Source organism: Anguilla rostrata, unplaced genomic scaffold (genome assembly GCF_018555375.3).
Source record: "Anguilla rostrata isolate EN2019 unplaced genomic scaffold, ASM1855537v3 scaf0554, whole genome shotgun sequence".
Classification (NCBI taxonomy): Eukaryota; Metazoa; Chordata; class Actinopteri; order Anguilliformes; family Anguillidae; genus Anguilla; species Anguilla rostrata.
In genome coordinates this window covers 1-13,329 of record NW_026986046.1, presented here as the reverse complement: position 1 = coordinate 13,329, position 13,329 = coordinate 1, and the positions used below count along the sequence as shown (strand labels likewise).

At 43.0% G+C, this 13,329-nt stretch overlaps 6 non-coding genes across 6 annotated transcripts; 2 read left to right on the top strand and 4 right to left on the bottom strand.

Annotated features, from left to right (window-relative positions):
• Nucleotides 1-1,581: 1,581 nt before the first annotated feature.
• LOC135246608 (5S ribosomal RNA) lies at nucleotides 1,582-1,698 on the top strand. Its single transcript, XR_010327804.1, has one exon. It is a non-coding gene; the product is annotated as a 5S ribosomal RNA (ribosomal RNA).
• Nucleotides 1,699-5,069: 3,371 nt separating this feature from the next.
• LOC135246605 (5S ribosomal RNA) lies at nucleotides 5,070-5,188 on the top strand. Its single transcript, XR_010327801.1, has one exon. It is a non-coding gene; the product is annotated as a 5S ribosomal RNA (ribosomal RNA).
• Nucleotides 5,189-6,407: 1,219 nt separating this feature from the next.
• Nucleotides 6,408-6,525, bottom strand: LOC135246606 (5S ribosomal RNA). The gene has a single exon (XR_010327802.1). It is a non-coding gene; the product is annotated as a 5S ribosomal RNA (ribosomal RNA).
• Nucleotides 6,526-10,796: 4,271 nt separating this feature from the next.
• Nucleotides 10,797-10,960, bottom strand: LOC135246604 (U1 spliceosomal RNA). The gene has a single exon (XR_010327800.1). It is a non-coding gene; the product is annotated as a U1 spliceosomal RNA (small nuclear RNA).
• Nucleotides 10,961-11,788: 828 nt separating this feature from the next.
• On the bottom strand, nucleotides 11,789-11,906 carry LOC135246607 (5S ribosomal RNA). The gene has a single exon (XR_010327803.1). It is a non-coding gene; the product is annotated as a 5S ribosomal RNA (ribosomal RNA).
• A 1,104-nt stretch (nucleotides 11,907-13,010) lies between these two features.
• On the bottom strand, nucleotides 13,011-13,129 carry LOC135246603 (5S ribosomal RNA). The gene has a single exon (XR_010327799.1). It is a non-coding gene; the product is annotated as a 5S ribosomal RNA (ribosomal RNA).
• Between the last annotated feature and the right edge of the window lie 200 nt (nucleotides 13,130-13,329).

The window sequence follows — 13,329 nt, the reverse complement described above, 5'->3', positions numbered from 1 at the left end:
TTAACTAGATTAATTCAAATTCAGAATATGAAAATACCATTTTCACTAGCCAAAACGGAATTAAAGACGTCATAAATAGCTGATCATTCGGTATGTGCGACGATTCGAATGGCCATACTTGTGATGTCATTATGGATATCTTAAAGTTATTGTGACAAGTGAAAGCATGTTTCAGTGTCTTGAGTCATCCTTCTACTCGTCAGTTTCAAATTGCAGTTATCTTGAATGTCAGTCTGACTAGTAACATTGTAATTTAGCCAATCAAATGAGTTTGTCGATACTGAAATGCAATTACGGGGAAGTGGCAGCGATGCTATTGAATGTTAGGAGGGCTTTGCATGACGGCAAACTATTTAAACGTCTTTGCTGCGGCTTCTTCGCTTACCGGCCACACACCTGAAAACGCCCGATCCGTCTGATCTCGGAAGTAAGCAGGTTCGGGCCTGGTTATAATTGGATGGGGAGATCCGCCTGGGAATTACCAGGTGCAGTAAAGCTTTTTACTATGTACTGGCTGTTTTATTTATTTATTATTTATTTGCGGTTGTCACACTTGGGGGCTGATCTCTCTCACGGATTTAAGCTGGATACGGAACTGGCAAAGTAAATAAAACATCAAGTGTCTTAGCTATCCAGCTGCAGGTCAGTCGCATTGCAACGGCATATGCAAGCTTTAAAATTTAATGGTGCCCGCATTTTTAAATGCAATTGAGTGTAACTCATTTAACCAGGGTGAGCGACTTCGTCAGGTTTTCAATGCTGCGGCCGGTGGAGAAAACGAGCTGTTGACTTCCATTACATTACATTATTACATTATAGTAATGCTGTAGACTTCCCTGTCTAAAACAACCGACGATGTTTTCGCCCATCTCTTCCACCACGTAGCATTTTCTTACTTTTCAGAGGGGGGGCTACTGCATTTGTAAAGCCATACGTGATCGCACAAGCTTTGCAAAACATTACGTTTGCATACATTTTTCCAATATTTTATCAGGCAAGCCGTTTTAACCAAAGCGACGTGCAATAAGTGTATGCCGAAGGTCGTTGCAAGAACTACAGAACGTACGTCCGACAAAGTTCAATTCTCATAAAGAATCAGCTACCCGAGCCATTAACATAGCCAGTTCAATCTGTAAGCAGAAGCCCAATGTACATTGCGAAGCCTGGCATCGCAGTCACGTCAGGCACAGCGGATTTAACTAGGAATAATTCAAATTCAGATATATGAAAATACCATTTTCACTAGCCAAAACGAATTACAGACGTCATAAATAGCTGATCATTCGGTATGTGCGACGATTCGAATGGCCATACTTGTGATGTCATTATGGATATCTTTAAAGTTATTGTGACAAGTGAAAGCATGTTTCAGATGTCTTGATTCATCCTTCTTACTCGTCAGTTTCAAATTGCAGTTATCTTGAATTGTCATTCTGACTAGTAACATTGTAATTTCGCCCAATTCAAATGAGTTTGTCGATAACTGAAATGCAATTACGGATAGTGGAGCGAGGCTATTGAATGTTAGGAGGGCTTGCCATGACGGCAACTATTTAAACGTCTTTGGCTGCGGCTTTCTTCGCTTACGGCCACACCACCCTGAAAACGCCGATCTCGTCTGATCTCGGAAGCTAAGCAGGGTCGGGCCTGGTTAGTACTGGATGGGAGACCGCCTGGGAATACCAGGTGCAGTAAGCTTTTACTTATGTACTTACATGTTTATTTATTTATTTATTTATTTTGCGTTGAAACACTTGGGGGCGATCTCTCACACGATTTAAGCTGGAATACCGGAACTGTGCAAAGTAAAATAAAACATCAACGTGTCTTAGATATCCAGGCTGCAGGTCAGTCGCATTGCAACGGCATATGGCAAGTCCTTTAAAATTAATGGGTGCCCGCATTTTTAAATGCAAGGAGTGTAACTCATTAACCAGGGTGACGCGACTTCGTCAGGGTTTTCAATGCTGCGGCGGTGCGAGAACAGCTGTTGACTTCCATTACATTACATTATTACATTATGTAATGCTTAGATTCCTGTCTAAAACAACACGACGACTGTTTCGCCCATCTCTTCCACTCCGTAGCATTTTTACTTTTTTCAGAGGGGGCGCTACTGCCATTTGTAAAGCCATACGTGATCGCACAAGCTTTGCAAACATTACGTTGCATACATTTTCCAATATTTTATCAGGCAAGCCGTTTAACCAAAGCGACGGCAATAGTGTATGCCGAAGGTCGTTGCAAGAACTACAGAAGTACGTCCGACAAGTTCAATTCTCATAAAGAATCAGCTACCCCGGCCATTAACTAGCCAGTTCAATCTGTAAGCAGAAGCCCAATGTACATTGCGAAGCCTGGCATCGCAGTCACGTCAGCACAGCGGATTTAACTAGGATAATTCAAATTCAGATATATGAAAATACCATTTTACTAGCCAAAACGGAATACAGACGTCATAAATAGCTGATCATTCGGTATGTGCGACGATTCGAATGCCATACTTGTGATGTCATTATGGATATCTTTAAAGTTATTGTGACAATGAAAGCATGTTTCAGATGTCTGATTCATCCTTCTTACTCGTCAGTTTCAAATTGCATTATCTTGATTGTCATTCTGACTATAACATTGTAATTTCGCCCAATCAAATGAGTTTGTCGATAATGAAATGCAATTACGGATAGTGAGCGAGGCATTGAATGTTAGGAGGCTTGCCATGACGGCAACTATTTAAACGTCTTGGCTGCGGCTTTCTTCGCTTACGGCACACCACCTGAAAACGCCGATCTTCTGATCTCGGAGCTAAGCAGGGTCGGGCTGTTAGTACTGGATGGAGACCGCTGGGAATACCAGGTGCAGTAGCTTTACTTAGTATTACAGTTATTTATTTATTTATTTATTTGCGTTGTCACACTTGGGCGATCTCTCACACGATTTAAGCTGGAATACCGGAACTGTGCAAAGTAAATAAAACATCAACGTGTCTTAGATATCCAGCTGCAGGTCAGTCGCATGCACGGCAATGCAAGTCCTTTAAAATTAATGGTTGCCCGCATTTTAAATTGCAGTGAGTGTAACTCATTAACCAGGGGACCGACTTCGTCAGGGTTTCAATGCTGCGGCCGGTGCGAGAAACGAGCTGTTGACTTCCATTACATTACATTATTACATTATGTAATGCTTAGACTTCCTGTCTAAAACAACACGACGACTGTTTCGCCCCATCTCTTTCCACTCCGTAGCATTTTCTACTTTTTCAGAGGGGCGGCTACTGCCATTGTAAAGCCATACGTGATCGCACAAGCTTGCAAAACATTCTTGCATACATTTTTCAAATTTTATCAGGCAAGCGTTTTAACAAAGCGACGTGCAATAAGTGTTGCCGAAGGTCGTTGCAAGAACTACAGAACGTACGTCCGACAAAGTTCAATTCTCATAAGAATAGCTACCCGAGCCATTAACATAGCCAGTTCAATCTGTAAGAGAAGCCCAATGTACATGCAAGCTGGCATCGAGTCACGTCAGGCACAGCGGATTTAATAGAATAATTCAATTCAGATATATGAAAATACCATTTTCACTAGCCAAAACGGAATTACAGACGTCATAAATAGCTGATCATTCGGTATGTGCGACGATTCGAATGGCCATACTTGTGATGTCATTAGGATATCTTTAAAGTTATGTGACAGTGAAAGCATGTTTCAGATGTCTGATCATCCTCTACTCGTCAGTTTCAATTGCAGTATCTTGAATTGTCATTCTGACTAGTAACATTGTAATTCGCCCAATTCAAATGAGTTTGTCGATAACTGAATGCAATTACGATAGTGGCGAGCTATGAATGTTAGGAGGTTGCCATGACGGCAACTATTTAAAGTCTTTGGCGCGGCTTTCTTCGCTTACGCCACCCACTGAAAACGCCCGATCTCGTCTGACTCGGAGCTAGCAGGTCGGCCTGGTTAGTACTTGAATGGGAGACCGCCTGGGAATACCAGTGCAGTAAGCTTTTACTTATGTATTACTGTTTATTATTTATTTATTTATTTTGCGTTGTCACACTTGGGGGCGATCTCTCACACGATTAAGCTGAATACGGACTGTGCAAGTAAATAAAATCAACGTTCTTAATATCAGGTGCAGTCAGTCGCATTGCAACGGCATATGGCAAGTCCTTTAAAATTTAAGGGTTGCGCCATTTTAAAATTGCAAGTGAGTGTAACTCATTTAACCAGGGTGACGCGACTTCGTCAGGGTTTCAATGCTGCGGCCGGTGCGAGAAACGAGTGTTGACTCGATTACATTACATTATTACATTATGTAATGCTTAGACTTCCTGTCTAAAACAACACGACGACTTTCGCCCCATCTCTTTCCACTCCGTAGCATTTTCTTACTTTTCAGAGGGGGCGGTTACTGCCATTTGTAAAGGCGCTACTGATCGCACAAGCTTTGCAAAACATTACGTTTGCATACATTTTTCAATATTTTATCAGGCAAGCCGTTTTAACCAAACGACGTGCAAAAGGTATGCCGAAGGTCGTTGCAAGAACTACAGAACGTACGTCCGACAAAGTTCAATTCTCATAAAGATCAGCTACGCCGAGCCATTAACATAGCCAGTTCAATCTGTAAGCAGAAGCCCAATGTACATTGCGAAGCCGCACGCATCAGTCAGGCACAGCGGATTTAACTAGGAATAATCAAATTCAGATATATGAAAATACATTTCACTAGCCAAAACGGAATTACAGACGTCATAAATAGCTGATCATTCGGTATGTGCGACGATTCGATGGCCATACTTGTTGATGTCATTATGATTTTTAAGTTATTGTGACAAGTGAAAGCATGTTTCAGATGTCTTGATTCTCCTTCTACTCGTCAGTTTCAAATGCAGTTTATCTTGAATTGTCATTCTGACTAGTAACATTGTAATTTCGCCCAATTCAAATGAGTTTGTCGATAACTGAAATGCAATTACGGATAGTGGACGAGGCTATTGAATGTTAGGAGGGCTTGCCATGACGGCAACTATTTAAACGTCTTTGGCTGCGGCTTTCTTCGCTTACGGCCACACCACCCTGAAAACGCCCGATCTCGTCTGATCTCGGAAGCTAAGCAGGGTCGGGCCTGGTTAGTACTTGGATGGGAGACCGCCTGGGAATACCAGGTGCAGTAAGCTTTTACTTATGTACTTACATGTTTATTTATTTATTATTTATTTTGCGTTGTCACACTTGGGGGCGATCTCTCACACGATTTAAGCTGGAATACCGGAACTGTGCAAAGTAAAATAAAACATCAACGTGTCTTAGATATCCAGCCACAGTTCAAAGCTAATGGCGTCAGCACGCTTCGGTTTCTGTCAAAAGCGTTTTTCGTTTTTGTTGTTTCAGAATGAGAGAGAAGGGGGTATTTCAGAAAACAGGCTTACCGAGTCGAGTCTGCTCTGTAACTGCGCCGAGTCAATACCAGGAAGAACTGTATCCACTTCAGTCCATGTTCCTGATTCGCGAGGGCTGCCGGGGTTTCCTCGGTACACTTATCCGGCTAACCCTGCGTCCTGATACGGGGCCCAGGAGTTCGCTTAACTGTGCATTTTTGCGTTCCCCATGCGTTCATTTGCGAATTATGTGTGTGCATACTCGATGAAAAAGAAGGAAGAACTAATGTTAATGGCGTCTCACAGGGAATGCTGCGTAGGGGAATTCGTTTACCACTCGCTCTGTCCTGTATGGATGCTTCTGAGAATGTGTAGGCTACTGCGAGCACAGAGGGAAATATATATATATATTATATATTTCCCTCTGTGCCTCGCAGTAGCCTACACATTCTCAGAAGCATCCATACAGGACAGAGCGAGTGGTAAACGGAATTCCCCTACGCAGCATTCCCTGGTGAGACGCCATTAACATTAGTTCTTCCTTCTTTTCATCGAGTATGCACACACTAATTCGCAAATGAACGCATGGGGAACGCAAAAATGCACAGTTAAGCGAACTCCTGGGCCCCGTATCAGGACGCAGGGTTAGCCGGATAAGTGTACCGAGGAAACCCCGGCAGCCCTCGCGAATCAGGAACATGGACTGAAGTGGATACAGTTCTTCCTGGTATTGACTCGGCGCAGTTACAGAGCAGACTCGACTCGGTAAGCCTGTTTTCTGAAATACCCCCCTTCTCTCTCATTCTGAAACAACAAAAACGAAAAACGCTTTTGACAGAAACCGAAGCGTGCTGACGCCATTAGCTTTGAACTGTGGCTGGATATCTAAGACACGTTGATGTTTTATTTACTTTGCACAGTTCCGGTATTCCAGCTTAAATCGTGTGAGAGATCGCCCCCAAGTGTGACAACGCAAAATAAATAAATAAATAAATAAACATGTAAGTACATAAGTAAAAGCTTACTGCACCTGGTATTCCAGGCGGTCTCCCATCCAAGTACTAACCAGGCCCGACCCTGCTTAGCTTCCGAGATCAGACGAGATCGGGCGTTTTCAGGGTGGTGTGGCCGTAAGCGAAGAAAGCCGCAGCCAAAGACGTTTAAATAGTTGCCGTCATGGCAAGCCCTCCTAACATTCAATAGCCTCGCTCCACTATCCGTAATTGCATTTCAGTTATCGACAAACTCATTTGAATTGGCGAAATTACAATGTTACTAGTCAGAATGACAATTCAAGATAACTGCAATTTGAAACTGACGAGTAAGAAGGATGAATCAAGACATCTGAAAACATGCTTTCACTTGTCACAATAACTTTAAAGATATCCATAATGACATCACAAGTATGGCCATTCGAATCGTCGCACATACCGAATGATCAGCTATTTATGACGTCTGTAATTCCGTTTTGGCTAGTGAAAATGGTATTTTCATATATCTGAATTTGAATTATTCCTAGTTAAATCCGCTGTGCCTGACGTGACTGCGATGCCAGGCTTCGCAATGTACATTGGGCTTCTGCTTACAGATTGAACTGGCTATGTTAATGGCTCGGGGTAGCTGATTCTTTATGAGAATTGAACTTTGTCGGACGTACGTTCTGTAGTTCTTGCAACGACCTTCGGCATACACTTATTGCACGTCGCTTTGGTTAAAACGGCTTGCCTGATAAAATATTGGAAAAATGTATGCAAACGTAATGTTTTGCAAAGCTTGTGCGATCACGTATGGCTTTACAAATGGCAGTAGCCGCCCCTCTGAAAAAAGTAAGAAAATGCTACGGAGTGGAAAGAGATGGGGGGCGAAACAGTCGTCGTGTGTTTAGACAGGGAAGTCTAAGCATTACATAATGTAATAATGTAATGTAATGGAAGTCAACAGCTCGTTTCTCGCACCGGCCGCAGCATTGAAAACCCTGACGAAGTCGCGTCACCCTGGTGTTGTTACGAACAATAAGAGAGGATGTGCTATCAGCGTTGTATACTGAAGTCGATCCCACGTGGGACCGCAAAAAATAAAAGAGTAGTAAGCTACACGGTAGCGGTCCATCATATACGGACTGCTAGCGAGCAGCGACGGGCTTTCAGGGTTGGCGTGCAAACGTTAAGTGCGCATGGCAGCTTAAGATTCTATCTCGAACAACATAGGGGAAAGAGAGCATTAGAGATTGGCGATAAGGGAATCCATCGAAAGTTACTGTCCACAAAGCCAGACAGTCTGAAGTGCCGAGCTATTGAGGTATCCGTTGAGTGAATGTTTAACGTGATCTAGTTAAATCCGCTGCTCCTGACGTTAATGCGGCACTGCATTAGGTTCTGCATATCCGTTAATGCGTGGCTGTCTAGCATTATGTATTGTTACTTGCGCATACGTTCACTTAATGTGAGAAGCCCAGGGAACGCAATAATATAAATAACTTATGAATATGAAACTTCTTCGGACGTGTTCGCAGGTCTGCAACGAACTTCGGCATACACTTATGCACGTCGTTTGGTTAAAAACGGTTCGTGCTGGTACATATGGAAAGCAGAGCAAAGTTAATGTTGCATCAGTTGCACCCGTATGCATTCAATACTGCCATAGCCGACCTCTTTCGTAACAAATAATAAATGCTGCGAAGTGAAAGTACTGAGGCGAGAACAAATGCGTGTATTGTAAGCAGAAGGAAGATAAGCATTACATAATGAAAAATGTTAATGTAATGGAAGTTAAACTGTTTCTCGAACGGCGCAAGCATGAAACGCCTCGAATCGCGTCACCTGGTCTAAATGAGACACTTATTCATTTAAAAATGCGGAACAATTTAAATTTTGAATTGAACTTCCAATGTCATCGCATTGCTGACTGACGCAGCTGGATATCTAAGACAGGTCGTGTTTTATCTATTTGACAGTTCGGTAAGCCAGGTTAATATCGTTTGAGATTGAACTGCGAGATCGTCCTAAGTGTGACAACGCAAAACTAATAAACTAAATAAATAACAGTAGACTAAGTAAAAGCTTATGCCTACCTGGTATTGCCAAGGCGGTTCCAATCAAGTACTAACCAGAGCCTTGACCTGCTTAGCTTCGAGATCAGCGAGACGGGCCGTCTCAGGTGTGAGGGCGTAAGCGAAGAAGAGCCGCAGCCAAAGACGTTAAAGTAGTTGCCGTTTGGCAAGGCATCCTAACATTCAATAGCCTCGCCCATATCGTAATGCATTTCAGTTATCGACAACCGACTTGCAATTGGCGAAACTACAAGTTACTAGTCAGAATGCAATCCAAGGTAAACTGCAATTTGAACTGACGAATAAGAAGAATGATCAGACTCTGAAAACTGCTTTCACTGTACAAAACTTTAAAGATATCATAGACATCACAAGTTATGGCCTTCGAAGTCGCACCATACCAAAAATGATCAGTATTTATGAGTCTGTAATCCGTTTGGCTAGTGAAAATGGTATTTCTCATATATCTGAATTTGATTATTCCTAGTTAATCCGCTGTGCTGACGTGACTGCGATGCCAGGCTAGCAATGTACATGGGCTTCAGTACAGATTGAAACTGGTATGTAATGGCTCGGGGTTAGCTGCTATTCTTATGAGAATTGAACTTGTCGGACGATCAGTTTGTAGTTTGCAACGACCTTCGGCAATTACATATGCAGTCGCATTTGGTTGAAAAAGGCTGCCTGAAAAATATTTGGAAAAAGTATGCAAAGTAATGTTTGCAAAGCTTGCTCGATCACGTATGGCTTACAAATGGCAGTAGCCGACCCCTTCTGAAAAAAGTAAGAAAATGCTACGGAGTGGAAAGAGATGGGGCGAAAACGCGTGTGTTGTTTTGACAGGAAGTCTAGCATTACAATGTAATAAGTAATGTACTGGAAGCAACAGCTGTTTCTCGCACCGGCCGCGCATTGAAAACCTTGACGAAGTCGGTCACCCGGGTAATGAGTTCACTACTTGCAATTTAAAATGCGGTAACCATTAATTTAAAAGGACTTGCCATAATCGTTGGCAAATGCGATGACCTGCAAGCCTGGTTTTAAGACTGTTGTGTTGTTGTTTTACTTTGCACAGTTCCCCGTTGAACAGCTAAATCGTGTGAGAGATGCCCCCAAGGTGACAAACGCAAAATCAATAGTAAATAAATAAAAACATGTAAGCAAATAAGTAAAAGCTTACTGCACCTGGTAATCCCAGGCTGTTCTCCCATCCAAGTACTAACCAGGCCGACCCTGCGTTAGTTCCGGATCAGCGAGATCGGGCGTTTCAGGGTGGTGTGGCGTAAGCGAAGAAAGCCGCAGCCAAAGACGTTTAAATAGTTGCCGTCATGGCAAGCCTCCTAACATTCAATAGCCTCGCTCCACTATCCGTAATTGCATTTCAGTTATCGACAAAATCATTTGAATTGGGCGAAATTACAATGTTACTAGTCAGAATGACAATTCAAGATAACATGCAATTTGAAACTGACGAGTAAGAAGGATGAATCAAGACATCTGAAAACATGCTTTCACTTGTCACAATAACTTTAAAGATATCCATAATGACATCACAAGTATGGCCATTCGAATCGTCGCACATACCGAATGATCAGCTATTTATGACGTCTGTAATTCCTTTTTGGCTAGTGAAAATGGTATTTTCATATATCTGAATTTGAATTATTCCTAGTTAAATCCGCTGTGCCTGACGTGACTGCGATGCCAGGCTTCGCAATGTACATTGGGCTTCTGCTTACAGATTGAACTGGCTATGTTAATGGCTCGGGGTAGCTGATTCTTTATGAGAATTGAACTTTGTCGGACGTACGTTCTGTAGTTCTTGCAACGACCTTCGGCATACACTTATTGCACGTCGCTTTGGTTAAAACGGCTTGCCTGATAAAATATTGGAAAAATGTATGCAAACGTAATGTTTTGCAAAGCTTGTGCGATCACGTATGGCTTTACAAATGGCAGTAGCCGCCCCCTCTGAAAAAAGTAAGAAAATGCTACGGAGTGGAAAGAGATGGGGCGAAACAGTCGTCGTGTTGTTTTAGACAGGGAAGTCTAAGCATTACATAATGTAATAATGTAATGTAATGGAAGTCAACAGCTCGTTTCTCGCACCGGCCGCAGCATTGAAAACCCTGACGAAGTCGCGTCACCCTGGTTAAATGAGTTACACTCACTTGCAATTTAAAAATGCGGGCAACCCATTAAATTTTAAAAGGACTTGCCATATGCCGTTGCAATGCGACTGACCTGCAGCAAAGTTGTTTCCGTGGATTTTACGCACTTTTCTTACACTTACACCCGCTTCACGGTCTATAGGCGCCGCGGCGCCATCGAGTACATTCTACTTTCTCACAGCAACATCAGGGGAGAGCGCGAACGCAGTCCCCCACTAGCAGAAATTATGCGGTCGAGATTCCCACATTTGGGGAATTCGCAGGGGTCAGCATGACCGAAGTGCAATGGCCGAGCCTCGCCCTGGGTGAACCACCTTCGTGATCATGGTATCTCCCCCGCCAGGTAAGTATGAGTTGTGCACCTCTCGGAATCTGTCCCTGCGCCACGCCGTGACTTTCACATACGTGGTTAGCACACCGTTCCAGTTGCGCAGCTCTCCAAGGCGCACAATGACGGCGAGCGAACTGTCCGATCTCACTACCTGTGACAGAATGCTGGCGCTCCTTAATATTTATACTATTACATAAAAATGCAACTTAAAAAAAAAAAAAAAAAATTTATATATATATATATATATTTCCCTCTGTGCCTCGCAGTAGCCTACACATTCTCAGAAGCATCCATACAGGACAGAGCGAGTGGTAAACGGAATTCCCCTACGCAGCATTCCCTGGTGAGACGCCATTAACATTAGTTCTTCCTTCTTTTTCATCGAGTATGCACACACGTAATTCGCAAATGAACGCATGGGGAACGCAAAAATGCACAGTTAAGCGAACTCCTGGGCCCCGTATCAGGACGCAGGGTTAGCCGGATAAGTGTACCGAGGAAACCCGGCAGCCCTCGCGAATCAGGAACATGGACTGAAGTGGATACAGTTCTTCCTGGTATTGACTCGGCGCAGTTACAGAGCAGACTCGACTCGGTAAGCCTGTTTTCTGAAATACCCCCCTTCTCTCTCATTCTGAAACAACAAAAACGAAAAACGCTTTTGACAGAAACCGAAGCGTGCTGACGCCATTAGCTTTGAACTGTGGCTGGATATCTAAGACACGTTGATGTTTTATTTTACTTTGCACAGTTCGGTATTCCAGCTTAAATCGTGTGAGAGATCGCCCCCAAGTGTGACAACGCAAAATAAATAAATAAATAAATAAACATGTAAGTACATAAGTAAAAGCTTACTGCACTGGTATTCCCAGGCGGTCTCCCATCCAAGTACTAACCAGGCCCGACCCTGCTTAGCTTCCGAGATCAGACGAGATCGGGCGTTTTCAGGGTGGTGTGGCCGTAAGCGAAGAAAGCCGCAGCCAAAGACGTTTAAATAGTTGCCGTCATGGCAAGGGCCTCCTAACATTCAATAGCCTCGCTCCACTATCCGTAATTGCATTTCAGTTATCGACAAACTCATTTGAATTGGGCGAAATTACAATGTTACTAGTCAGAATGACAATTCAAGATAACTGCAATTTGAAACTGACGAGTAAGAAGGATGAATCAAGACATCTGAAAACATGCTTTCACTTGTCACAATAACTTTAAAGATATCCATAATGACATCACAAGTATGGCCGTTCGAATCGTCGCACATACCGAATGATCAGCTATTTATGACGTCTGTAATTCCGTTTTGGCTAGTGAAAATGGTATTTTCATATATCTGAATTTGAATTATTCCTAGTTAAATCCGCTGTGCCTGACGTGACTGCGATGCCAGGCTTCGCAATGTACATTGGGCTTTGCTTACAGATTGAACTGGCTATGTTAATGGCTCGGGGTAGCTGATTCTTTATGAGAATTGAACTTTGTCGGACGTACGTTCTGTAGTTCTTGCAACGACCTTCGGCATACACTCATTGCACGTCGCTTTGGTTAAAACGGCTTGCCTGATAAAATATTGGAAAAATGTATGCAAACGTAATGTTTTGCAAAGCTTGTGCGATCACGTATGGCTTTACAAATGGCAGTAGCCGCCCCCTCTGAAAAAAGTAAGAAAATGCTACGGAGTGGAAAGAGATGGGGCGAAACAGTCGTCGTGTTGTTTTAGACAGGGAAGTCTAAGCATTACATAATGTAATAATGTAATGTAATGGAAGTCAACAGCTCGTTTCTCGCACCGGCCGCAGCATTGAAAACCCTGACGAAGTCGCGTCACCCTGGTTAAATGAGTTACACTCACTTGCAATTTAAAAATGCGGGCAACCCATTAAATTTTAAAAGGACTTGCCATATGCCGTTGCAATGCGACTGACCTGCAGCCTGGATATCTAAGACACGTTGATGTTTTATTTTACTTTGCACAGTTCGGTATTCCAGCTTAAATCGTGTGAGAGATCGCCCCCAAGTGTGACAACGCAAAATAAATAAATAAATAAATAAACATGTAAGTACATAAGTAAAAGCTTACTGCACCTGGTATTCCCAGGCGGTCTCCCATCCAAGTACTAACCAGGCCCGACCCTGCTTAGCTTCCGAGATCAGACGAGATCGGGCGTTTTCAGGGTGGTGTGGCCGTAAGCGAAGAAAGCCGCAGCCAAAGACGTTTAAATAGTTGCCGTCATGGCAAGCCCTCCTAACATTCAATAGCCTCGCTCCACTATCCGTAATTGCATTTCAGTTATCGACAAACTCATTTGAATTGGGCGAAATTACAATGTTACTAGTCAGAATGACAATTCAAGATAACTGCAATTTGAAACTGACGAGTAAGAAGGATGAA